The sequence below is a fragment of the Lissotriton vulgaris genome, chromosome 6 (genome assembly GCF_964263255.1).
Source record: "Lissotriton vulgaris chromosome 6, aLisVul1.2, whole genome shotgun sequence".
NCBI classification, from domain to species: Eukaryota; Metazoa; Chordata; class Amphibia; order Caudata; family Salamandridae; genus Lissotriton; species Lissotriton vulgaris.
This window is the reverse complement of record NC_141694.1, coordinates 897,643,812-897,657,184: the sequence shown is the minus strand read 5'-3', so window position 1 is coordinate 897,657,184 and position 13,373 is coordinate 897,643,812.

Sequence of the window (13,373 nt, the reverse complement as noted above, 5' to 3'; positions counted from 1 at the left end):
TAAGGAGCTGAGGGATAAGTGGACTCGGGATGGGATAGAATTGGATGATGAATACTGGCAATCAGCGCTATCCTCCCCGAAAGTGGTCGCTATTCCTGCTAGGCTGCGACTGATACAGTTAAAAATTCTGCACAGAGTGTATGTTACGGGCCCCCGCCTTGTACAGATGGGGGTGTTGGAAGTTGGATTGTGTAGACGCAAATGTGGGCTGGTGGGAACGTTCTCCCATATCATCTGGGAGTGCCGACACATAGTCGAGTATTGGAGTAAGATTCATGATTGTATCCGGGAGGTCACGGGTGTCTCCTTGTTACCGGAGGCGCGCAGATGCCTTCTCAATATTTGGGTAACCCACTGATCTCAACTCAGCACAGACACAGTGGGCCACACTGAGCTATATGATTGCGAAAAGAAACATTGCTCAACTGTGGGGAGCCGAATCGCCTCCCACTCTAGACAAGTGGAAGAATGACTTGGACTGGAGTTTGTTCCGTGAAAAAACTGTATACTTGGTGAGAGGCCGTCCCCGAAAATGGGCATTGATTTGGGATCGGTGGAATAAATATAGGGGGGAGATTTGTGTACCACCTAGAGCTACAGTATTTGATGCTCCCCCATCCCCTTAAATGTATTTTTTCTTGATAATGTATGTGCTTTGGCTCTGCTTCCCCCCTCTCCTAGCAAATGTATTGCAAAATCGTAAAGTGATTCCTCTGTATTGTGTCCTTACTGATTGATGCCGTGATTTAATAAAAAGAATTTTAAAAAAAATGTTCTTCAATTTTGGAGAATCAATGAACGGTCGATGGATATGAAAAACTGCCGCCCTCCCACTGATTCTCTGACTCTCCTTAGAGGCTCCAAATAACAGTGGGCTTGTTTCCGGAGCTATCCTAGTCTGTACAGCCTGGCTTATAACAGCAAATAGCCCTTCCCAACACTACCACAGTTTCGGACATGATTAAAACGTGTGAAGCCAATCCCCCACACCTTCTTGTTGACAACAAAAGCATTGGTCCGAGACTGTCGGGTACATTTTATGAAGGACTGTAGGAGTATAGTATGACATATATCTGAACAAAAAGGACATTCTCTTAAAATGTGTTGCTCTCAAAGGCTTATACCCTAGCTCCGAGATAACCTGCCAGCCCTCTTTAGATAATCTGTTTTGCGTTTATTCAAGACTGATCATTTGGTCATGAGTTGAATGATTGCACATCAGTCTATACCAGTTGCTCACACCCGTACGCTTACTTTTTACAAGCGTATGCATAGCCGGGTGAGGTCCTTGACTCATATGCAAGTTATTGATATCTATAAAATGGGTTATCTGTTGAAAACTTAAAAAGAAACAATTACACCAAGACCTACACTTGAAGGTGAGCTCCACCCATGTAATGTGCTTGTCCTTTGAAACAAAATCATCTAGCTCCTTAAAGCCCAAAGAAGTTCAGAATCGCGTCTCAACTCTAGTTACAGTCTTCCCTACATAATGACCCTCCTGTAGTTTTTTTTGTTTTTAAACCAATTTTATTTGTCAAGTGGCACATATACTGCAGGGCCCTGTACCCCAGAGACGTCTGCACAATCAAAACAAAGAATATTGCCTTTGACATTTTGCAGAATGATACCTAGGAAAAATTAAAGGCAATACAATAAAAATCTAACTCCCCCACTCCAGACAGAACCATTCCAATGTTAAAATAAAGATACCCACCAGGGTTCCACCACCCACCCCTCTCCCAGAATCCTCCCCTACAAGCCCTAATCTTATAAACGTGGGTCCCGTTCTACCGGGACCGGATCTAGCAGCAATCCCCAATATTCCGCCCACCTTTTCCATATTTTAAAGTGTTTTAGGGGGCACCCCCTGGCGATGAGGAAGGTTGTCTCCAGGCCCCTGCAAAAGTCCGGGCCATTCTTCCATGCGGCTAATGCAGGGGGCCTTGGTGCCTTCCACGCCCTCGCTATGCCCCTCTTGGCTAATGTAAGACCCAACAACAATAAGTGGCGTTTGTAAACGTTGCCGCCTATTCCCTCCATAACGTGTAATAGCGCTAGTTTCGGTGAGCGGGGAAGATCCCATCCCAGCACCTCCAATAAACAACTGTAAACCCCCCTTCAAAACTGATCTAAGGAGAGACACTGCCAAACCGTGTGCATTAATGTACCATCCTCCAGCTTACATCTGAGACATACAGGGGAGGCAATCAACCCCGCCCTCCATAAACGTACAAGTGTGTAGTAGGCCCTATGTAGGTATTTAAACTGAACCAGGCGCAGGAGCAGCGCTATGGCCGCTCCTCGTGGGGCAGCCAGGCCCTCCACCCAATCCTCTTCCTCCAAGGGACCTAAATCCCCCTCCCAGTCCTCCCGGAGTTTCTGTGGCGTGGAGGAGCAGTGGATAACCAGGGTTTGATATATCCTGGAGATCTTACGGTCCTGAAGCTCTCCCATAAAAACGATGGCCTCCAGGGGGCTAAACTCAGTCAAAGAATCCAATCCCGCCAGACTGGTAACAGAGTGTGTCGAAATGGTAGATACTTGAATAACTGGGACGTTGGCATTTGAAATTCTACCCGAAGGTCCTGGAAGGATTTCAGTACTGGACCCCTCATGACATCGCCAAAGACCGATATCACTATATGATCCCAGCCTGGAATCCCGGCAAGGCAGCTAGTTGTGGCAACCGCCCATTATACCAGAAGGGAGTCTCCCGCGTTAATGTGTTCCACCACCCCATCCTACGCAACGCCTGCCTCCAGATCTGGAACACAACCTTCGTTGCCGAGGGCAATGATCCATGCAGGGATGACGAATATAAAACCTTTTGCAGCGAGTGATCTTCCAGGAGCCGCCTTTCTACTGCGTATGCCGGGTCCTCCTGATCGCCATACCACCATTCGTTCAATACAAGCAAATGAGATGCCTGATAATATAACAGGATATCTGAGGATGCCAATCCCCCACAGTAGGTGGATAAAAAACACGTCCGCAAGGCCACATGTACCTTGCCCCCCCACAAGAACTGCCCAAGAGCAGCATTTACCTGCCTAAACCAGCGGGAGGAATCGGATATGGGTGGTTCTGTAACTGATAGAGAAGGCGGGGAAGCGCGACCATCTTAAATATGGCTGATCTGCCATAGATAGTCAGTGGCATGCGGGACCAGGTCTTAATATCTTCACATACTCGCTCCCACACCGGTACCAGATTGCACTCCAAAGCGACTGTGGGCAACTGCGTTATAAATACCCCTAGATATTTCAGTCCTTCCACCGCCAGCTGGATCGACGATGCCCATGGGACCAAGTCTTACCAAGCATCCACAACGTAGACTTGCGGGGATTCATATAAAGTCCAGAAGTCTCCCCAAAAATGTGCATTATGCTCAGGAGCCATGGCCCCTTTCTGTCCACATTTGTGAGGAAGAAGAGGAATTCATCCGCATACAATGCAATCCTGTCCAACAACCCCTGAGCCCATTCAAAGCCCTGGACCTGGGCGACAATTCGCACCCACGAGGCCAGTGGTTCCATCGCAAGGACAAATAAATATGGGGACAAGGGACATCCCTGTCTCGTTCCCGGCCCAATAGAGAACACGGAGGAGGCCGCGCCAGCCACCTGCATCGACGCCGTGAAGTCTGTATACAGGAGAGTCAAATAAGAAATAAACCTAGGCCCGAAGTTAAGCCTTTGTAATAATGCAAAGAGGTATACCCAACTAAAAGTATCGAATGCCCTATCCATGTCCGCTAACAACGCTGCTAGTGCACCCAGTCGTTGGACGGCCGCCACCGCTACATGCGCCCGCCAAATATTATGTCTAGTCGCCCGCTGAGGCATAAAATCAGCCTGGTCAGGGTGCACCGGAGCGGCTATATGGAGCAACAGGCAATTTGCCAGTGCCTTCACCCAATATTTTGGCCTCCACATTTAAAAGAGAAATGGGTCTGTAGGATGCTTGTTGATCCAGCGGCCTACCGGGCTTATGGAAGACCACCACCTCCGTATGCCTCCAATCCGGGGGGAGAGAGTCGCGCGGTCCCGCGCCTCCTCCACCACTGCTCAGTAATGAGGTCCCAGCTGCAAAAGTACAGCATGAAAAATTCACTGGGAAACCCGTTAGGTCCTGGAGCCTTCCCGGAGTTGAGATCTCCTAATGCAGCTCCCAGCTCCTTGTCTGTCAGTGGGAGCTCCAGATCCTATCTCACCGCGTCTGATAGAGCCCTGGGCGGAAGGTCAGCCAAGAAACGATCAATCGTGGCAGCAGGCAAACATTCTTTAGAGGCATAAAGGTCTGCATAATATGTAGCAAAACTCTCTGCCTGGGCTCATGGGACCGTGAGTGGCTCGCCCGACGAGCTCATTATGCCCGGCAGACTCTGGATATACTACACCCCCTGGCAAAGTCGGTGAAGCATCTTGCTACATTTGTCCCCCCATTGATACACTCTACTGCGCGTCACCAGCCAGGCCTGCCGGGCCTCATCCAGCAGTCGCGCAGCATAATTTTGTTGGCCAAACACCAACTGGCAACTGGCGCCTGGCCTGGCCGCCTCAGGCCTCTCACCACGACGCTCAAGATTTTAAATAACCGCCTAAACCTGAATGAGCGCCTCCCTGCGTGCTCTGCGATGCGCCGTGCACCAAGATATGTCTGTTGCCCTCAAGGTAGGCTTCATCGCCTCCCACACGGAATCGGCTCTGGTCACTGACCTCACATTCACTCCTAAGTCCTCGTCGATAGCATCGCACATCCTTTCTCTATAGTCATCATTCTGCAAATGCCACACCGAAAGGCGCCACCCAAACGGTTGCCTCCTCCGCCCCATCTGTATGGTGAGGGCACTGGGGAGTTGTCCGATAGACCTCGTGGAAGACTCTCTGCTCCCTCCACACTGCCCACCGTCCCTCGGGGGACAAAAATTTAGTTGATTCTGGAAAATGAGTCGTGAACCTCTGAGAGATACGTAAACTCCTGACTGTCCCGTTGCAAATGACGCATGTATCCACACAGTCAAGCCCCATTGCTAAAGATTGTAGCTTTGTGGTACCGCCACCCTCGGGAACCCCCCTCTCCCTCCAGCGATCTATGGCCACATCCATTACATCATTCCAGTCTCCACCAATCATAGCTACCCCATCCAGCATATCCACCCATATAGCCATAAGACGCTCCACCAGGCTCCACTGTAATGGAGGAGGAGCGTAAACGCTGCCCAGAACCAGGGATTCCTCCCCCACCGTGCCCTACAGGAATATGTAGCGCCCCTGGGTGTCGGTCCAGAACCTACTGTGCACGTAGGGGACCCTACGTTGAACCAGGATAGCCACCCCTCGTGACCACCTCACAAAACTCGAATGAAAAACCTGTTGATACCCATATCGTTGAAGGCAGAGGACTTTTGTCCCTATAAGATGTGTCTCCTGTAGCAGGAGGATATCCGCCCCAGCCCGCTTGGCCTGTTGGAGTATACCTGCCATGTGATACTGTATCTGCAAGTACGGGGATGTGGAATCCTACCCGATGTACATGTACAAGCCAACTGTCTGTGTGGTGAAGTGCGATCAACAAACAAAACAAACCGCCTCCCAACAAACCCCCCCCACCCTATACCTCAAAAACGATGAAGCATCTGTCGCGGCGGGAACGGCCCACACCCTCCAATGGGAGGACCCGCCCCCCCGACCAATGGATCCCCAACTCACAATCCATCTGTCGTAAACACTCTCTCTATTAGCGCAGGCCCACTAATGGACCCGGCCCATAATTGAGCCTTTCCGATCAAGTAAATACAGGTTGCTCCGCCACTGCTCCTCGCATGTATGTCCATCAGGGTATCAATGTCTGCCGGCTCGTGTATGTCCATCAGGGTATCAATGTCTGCCGGCTCGAAGCCGAGCCAGTCCTGGATGCCGCACCGCAGGACCGAGAGCGGCACCTGGAGCGTGATCTTCTGGCCCCCTTTGATTTCACCGAGGGCCCCCTCCGAGCAACCTCCGACGAGGAGGAATCAGACTCTCTTCCAGGTGGTGTATGGGCCCGCACTCGCGCTGTTTCATCAGTCCATTTAAACACATCTTCTGGCGAGTCAAAGAAATGGGTATGGGAGCGATAGACCACTCGCAGGCGAGCAGGGTGTAATAGGGCATACGGGAGCTTGAGGTCCCTCAAGCGGGCCTTGGCCGCCAGGAGCGACTGCTGCTGCTGCTGAACTAGCCTCGTGTAGTCGGGAAAGATTAGGATACAAGCGTTATACTGTAGGGGTTCTTTGATATGCGCCTGCTTCCGGATAACAACCCTCATGTAGTTTAAGATACAAATAGCCTACGGTAATCTGATGTGATTTACACAAGGCTTTCATCCAACTACCAAACTCCTGGAGTGCCTCATACCTAGTATTCTCGGGTAATTGTGCTGTTTTAATAAAGGCTGGTAGACTTATTAAAGATTCCTGCACCATTTTCCTTAAAATAAAGTTTTCTAATACACCTCTACTTTCCAATAATCTTGCCATAATATCCATTAATGCTGCTTGATAATATGTCTGTATATAGAGGAGCACCAGACCTCACTGAATCTTATTTGATTGCAAAATAGAGAATTTCACCTTAGAGCTTTCTTATTCCAAACAAAACTTCTTATAGAGAATTCGAACTCCTGAAAATAAGTATTGCTGATTTTAACGGTACGTTAGAAAACAGGGATAAAAGCAAGGGTAAAATTGACATCTTTATAACTGCAGTCTCCTGATCACTGTCAGAGAAAAGAAGTGACCATCTTTCCAATAACCCGTTGAATTTCCTCAGTCTTACCGTATAATTTAGCTGAAATAGCTGAGACAAACTGTTAGTTGCATATATTCCTAACACCGTATTGGTTTTTGCTAACTCCTGTTGTAAGGAAGCTGGAAGATCCACAGCCAATGCATTAAAAAGCAATAATTCTGTTTTATTTTGATTAATCCTATATCCACCAATACTTGTGAATTCCTCAATCATATTGAGAGCCCCTAGCACATTCTCTCAATCTAGTTTTAAATACAAAATGATGTAATCTGTAAATAGCTTCAACATGGACATCCCCTCTACTGGTACACTACTGCCCCCATTGCTACGTAGCTCATACTTTCATCAACATCTTGCAATCTGAGGAGGCTAATTAGTCAATAGGATTTCACGTTCATAGGAATTTTGTCTTCCCGCCTTCCTATATAAAATTAAATAAATCTGTTAAAATGGTACCAATTATGTTGCAAATTCGTTATATAATTCAGACGGTAATACGTAATTCCCACAAGCTTTTGCATTCTGCATTTTTTGGAATACTTCATGAGCCTCAGCCGTTATTTTACCTAAATTTGCCTCCACCATGGAATTTGGTAGTTGGGTGGGAATAAAGAACTATAATACTGTTCTATAATAGATAATGGAACAAAGTACTTAGTTTAGTTTCATATAGACTTGCATAATGCTGTAAAAAGACCTGGCTACTTCATTCTGCTTCGCTATAATCCTATGGGTAACTGGATTCTCTCTTTGCCTATTGATTTATCCCGCCTAATCTGAGTAGACCAGGACAAGAATTTGCCTATCTGCTGGCTCTCCTCATAGAGTTAGTGATGGTACGCTTTGGAGTTGTTTATTTCTTTGTGAGGAAAAAATATCTCTACGATTTGGTTTCGCCTCCTCTAGTCCATTCTCAGACAACCCTGTATGTACTGCCCTCTTGCTGGCACTTGAAGCATTATTCACTGCTAGTTGTAATTCTGCTATTTGCAGAGCCTGCTCTTTATCTTGATTTGTTTTTAAAGCAAGAATTTGCCCCCGTGCTGTGGCCTGAAAGACCTCCTACACTGAAAAGAGCAAGGCTGTATTTCTATTGATGAGAAAGTACTCTGCGATTAACTTCATCATCTCTCCCAGCAACTCTTGGTTTGTTAGAAAGGACTATCAAGCTGCCACCTAGACCTCTCTATACTGGTTGTTGCCAACTCTACCATACTAGAATCCACAAAGTCGTCAGGAAAGTCATTCGCCTAGGTATCTGACGCTGCCCTTATAATTGTCTGGGAGACTAAGAAGAAATCAAGGTGTGATGCGGTCTTAAAGCGGTGCAAAAATAAGGTATATTGAAAAAAGTCTGGATGGTCTAAGCGCCAGGGATCTATTAATTGAAAATCCTGTTTCATGATGTTTTGCACTTTTATTGTCTTGGGCTTGAGCTGATTTTTAGCTTTATTTGACGTATTTAATGTCAAGTCCTGAATATAACTGTTATCCCCCTCTGTGATAATGAGTCAATCTTGTCATTAACAGGGCCATAATAATGAACCAGATTGAGACGGACTCTATGGACAAGAACTTTATGCCATAGCCACCTACCTCGGGAATCCCTAATAACTTCAATACCACCCAGTCAATGCCTCTCTCTAGATAGATCACCACATCCCTTACTGCCAATCCTACTGAGGCAAAAAATGGATGAGGATATTTCTTCAGAATAAAGATCTTCGGGATATTACTCTTGAGACGAGTCTCTTGCAAAAAACAAATTACCTCAGGAGCAAATGACATCAACCATCTTATCAAACCCCCATATTTGTTCTTATTTAAAATGCATTGGCGTTGACGGAAATAAACCTAACCATATGTGTAATTTAATAAATAAGTGTATTGTAGCGCCACCTATACTCTTCATATTCCTCCAAATAACTACTTCCAAACCTGCTTTATTCCTGCTCCTTTTCACCGAAGGTGCTCCCTCCCCACCGTGCCACTGACCCTTGAATAGCCCAGTAACCATCTGCGCTTCCTAACCCACCGGAGGGGAAGGGAAGAGGAGGGGAGGGAATTGTCTGCACTACCCCCCCCCCCCACCCACATATACCAACAAACAAGCATTTTCAATGCAATAGGTCTCACATTTAAGCCATTGGCATTGTAAATGACAATTCCTTTTATTTATGTGTTTTAAAAGCAACACATATATTCTAATGCTAATTGCTCAAACTCTCGCAAATGCGAGACCACTTCAATGGTAGCGGTGCCACTTACTTTAGATGCTGTTCGCCGTATTCAGGTTACAATGAGCAACGTGTAAAGAAAGCATCTGTAGCGCGGCCGCTAAAGTGAAAGCAGCCTGCGCTGTTAATTAAATAAATAAACAAGCGCAGCGGCTAAAGTGAAAGCGGACCCTGCCTTAAATTGAATAACAACAGCCAACCATGTCTTAAATTAAATAAGCGCAGCCGTTATCGTTAAAGCGAACCACACTGTAATTTCAATAAATACATTACTAATAATATAAAAGCGTAGAGCGTGCTGCGATGTCGTGGGTGGAATAGGGGAAGGTCATTAAAGAAAATAGTGCTCACCGACTACATAAAGCAGATCGTGTAACAACAAAAGTAAAAAGTCCAGTCGTTATGGGAGGTTACAAATGCAGACAAGGCGAAACCAAGGAGGGACTACAAAGCATATTCACAAATGAAAAGCAACAATTTCGCAAGTACGGTAAAAGGAGCCAACTGAAAAGATGGGCGGGAAATGGGCAGAGCTTCTATGCCATACCTTAATACAGCATGCCTCGCAGAGCAGCGCATGCGCTGGCCAGGCTTGACCTAAAAACCCTGGACGGGATGAGCTACTTACGCAGATATGCAGTACTTTAAAGATGTTTGTGCTAACATCCCTCCCTCGGCATGCAGCTCGGTCCAGTGTCCTGAGGGGATGTGGAGAGATACTTCTGTACTGTGCCTAATTGCATCAAGTTGAGCAGAGGTACTTGAGAAGATTGATGCACGTCCTCCGTCTACAAGAGTAGGGATGTTTTGTACACTTGCAAACAGTTGGCAAGTGTCTCACCATACATTACAATAATCTTTGAAGTCTACAACAATCTGTATAAACTCTGAAAACAGCAGAAGTTTTTAAGTCCGAAATAGTGATGGTGAACCGCAGCCGCCATCTTGATTGCTTTTTATGTAGAGGTGTGGCGGGGTAGAGGAGAATAAGGCAAGATGGCTGCCACAGTGCGATGCACACAGCATCTATAGGCATAGGCAGAATGAGGTAGGTTTCTGTGAAGATCCCAGTTTACATACCTAAATTCTTTAAAGAACAGTTTAATACATCGAAAGTGAATATCTCCCAAGGGTCCTGTTATTCTGTTTTAGAAATCCATCTAAATAAAGGCATTTTAACCTATGCTCAGGGATTCCATATGGGGATATATCAAAGAGCAGAGCTTATAGCACAGAACCTGTATGGCAGAGACATGGCAGGACACGCTGCACATCTGAAACAAACAGTGTCACAAATTTTACCAGCAAACACAAGAGACTTTTCAGGCAAACTGATTTGATTGTTCAACATCCAGGAAAGAAAGCATGTAACTAGCAAATAATTTACCAGTCAGCACAGTGAAAGTCTAAGATCCCACTGTCTCACTTTATAAAAGAAAAGGTGAGTTGAGAAAGTTCTGCAGTATCACCCGCTGAGAGTGAATGAGTAAACTTGTAAAGCAGCAAAAAAGCAACAAAAAAACATTTCTAAGAGCGCAGACTGAACAGAATGGTTTAGAGGCTTTTTAAAAAAAAATACAATGTTTAATAATGTGGTTTAGCTGATTTCCAAACGACTGAAAGAAAAAGCTAAGCACAAGCAGATAAATGATGAGCAACACATAATTGTTTGAACGGTGCTAGCTAGACTTACATTTCAAATAGTTGTCAACCTATTAAATGTTGAAGCACGCACTCCTTTTTAACAGTACTGGGAATTACCTGCTAACTTTAAAATGCCTTGAAAGCCGGCTGGCCTTTCTTTTACCAACACACCCAGAGATATGTTTGATTCAGTCTGTGTTTTCAAATGGCTACAAAAATAGGCTAAAGGTGGTAAAGTTATGTGACGCTAAAAAAAAAACTATTTTGTTTAGGTCTGGGCTTTGACCATAGGGCTGTCAAACAGACCTAATACTACTACCATACATAACACGGGCTGTGGGACCCTGTTTCAACCACTGGATTATTTCAACGGGCTTTTTTGCCACTTGCTTGAGACTTTATTAATCACGCCTTGGCCCAGCCCTGTGGAGTATCCAGCTCTCACCCACTGCATTTGTGTTTATTCTCCCGTCTCCACTCCAGTGCTTGCACTAAATTGCATCAGATATTACTTTACAACTATGGCCGATCCTGCCCACTACTTCTGGCTCCCCACTGTCTCTAATCCCAGAATGTGAATGCCACATGGCTTGCCACATGAAACTCAGACACACTGGCTGTGCCAATGCTAGTTTTTAAATGGCCTGAAAACGATTGTATTTATTAGTATGATTAAATATTTGTGTTGTGCTGTTAGAAATACAATTAAATACAGTTATTAAAAGGGTCTTGGCGTGGGACCTCGTTTATGGCGAATCAGAAATAACCCGGTTTTATTCACAGCTGCAAATAATGAAGAACACTAATACAATTTAATATCAGAAAAATGTAAAGTTGAGACACCTATAGATTATATTTGAGTTTTCATTTAGCATTCATGTATAGAGCGCTAGACCATCAGCACTAGCACGCTGTATCATTAAGCAACTAAAGCAGAGCATTTCACAAGAAGCAGCTTACATACCAAACAAGCATTGAAAATGCAATAGGTCTCGCCTTTGATTATGTTAAAGCCATTTGCTTTGCTAATTGTATTGCATAGCAAAGCAAATGGCTTTAACTTAATGAAAGGCGAGACCAATTACATTTTTAATGCTTGTTGAGAATGAAATTAAAGTTTCTCATTTGTCCTTTCGCAACTGGTGGGAGGGAGGATGTGAGACTCTGGCTGATCTCTACCCCAACGAGTCGTTCCTGATTTATGAGCAAACGGAGGAGACCTTCGGTCTTGGAGGAGGGCAGTACCTGCACTACCAGGGATTACAAGATGTGGTAAAGGTTACCTGGCCTCAGTTCCCGGACGCACCCCCAATGACCCACACCCTAAACATTCTTCTTTCCTGCGGCAGGGGGCGTAGACTAATCTCTCTGCTATATACGGCTATGAAACAGGATTCCACTCCACTGGTGCTGCCTTCCTGGATGGCATGAGAGGCGGATCTTGGTGCTACACTGGAACAGGGGCAGCAGAAGCGAATAGGGTCCCTCACCCGCAAGGTATCGTGCAACGCACTGTTCAAATTAATACACTTTAATTTCCTGCACCGTACCTATCTGACTCCGATATCGTTGAAACGTATCTCTGGGAACAGGGGGGACAGCTGCCCCAGATGTAGTGCAGGGGGAGCGGGCTTCCTGCATTTAGCCTGGGACTGCCCTTTGATCAGGAGTTTCTGGGCGGGGGTGGTAGAGCGTATAGTCACCACCACAGGCCTACAGATAGCAATGAATCCCTTACATTGTCTACTGGCGTTGGTTCCTAAGCCCAAGAGAAGGAACCTTTCCTATAAACTATTGCAATTAATGTTGGTGCTGGCTAGGGGTAGGGTGGCGATTACTTGGATGGGACAGAGGGCCCCAGAGGTGCCCACCTAGCTTAGAGATGTGAGAGAATGGTCCCTGGCCGAGGAAACTCATATGCAGCTTACGCGGAGGGATGAGAAACTGCAGGACGATTTACTCGCCTGGCGAATCATGTGTGCATCTGGACTGGCGGAGAGGGGGCGGTCTTCCCACAGCGAGTCTGATGGGGCAAGTGACGAATTGTTCTCGCCAGTGGGGTCGGGTCTGATGGGGAGGGAAGGGGGGGACTGCTAGAGCTTATTCAATACAGGGAGTTGGGTGGTGCTCGGCTGCTTCCTCATGCTGTTATTTACTTGTCTGCTATTCTGTTAATCCCCATGTGTCTTACCTATCCAGGTGATACCTGTATCCTCAAGTGCCGTAATGAGGTTGTCGAGCTGTGTGCATGTGTTGTAATGATGCCAATTGGGGGGTTCTTTGTACATGTTACATAAATGGAAAAAAAGTTTAAAAATAAAAAGTTTCTCATTTGTGAAATATGTACAAATAACACTTGTAAACAACATTTGCCAAGTAGTCCCATACAAAGCTGAAAGTTTGCATAGGATCTCACACTACTGCCACAAATTAATTGTGAGATTCAGTAAAGATAAAACGTGTTTCTGTCCTTCAGAGCTACAGTTCAGCTTTCTATCCACATTCGACCCCCAATATCCATTATCTTTCAGGCTGCACACCTTTCCCTCAGCTGAAAACCTTAGAGACATTTGTTATTTTGCTCTCTCTTGCTCAAAGCCCATCTGTTCCGTTTCCGATATTTGTCACTTCCAACTCCAAATCTTCAGACAAGTTTAATCGCTCATTCCAGAAGGTGCTGACAGTTCTTTAATACTTA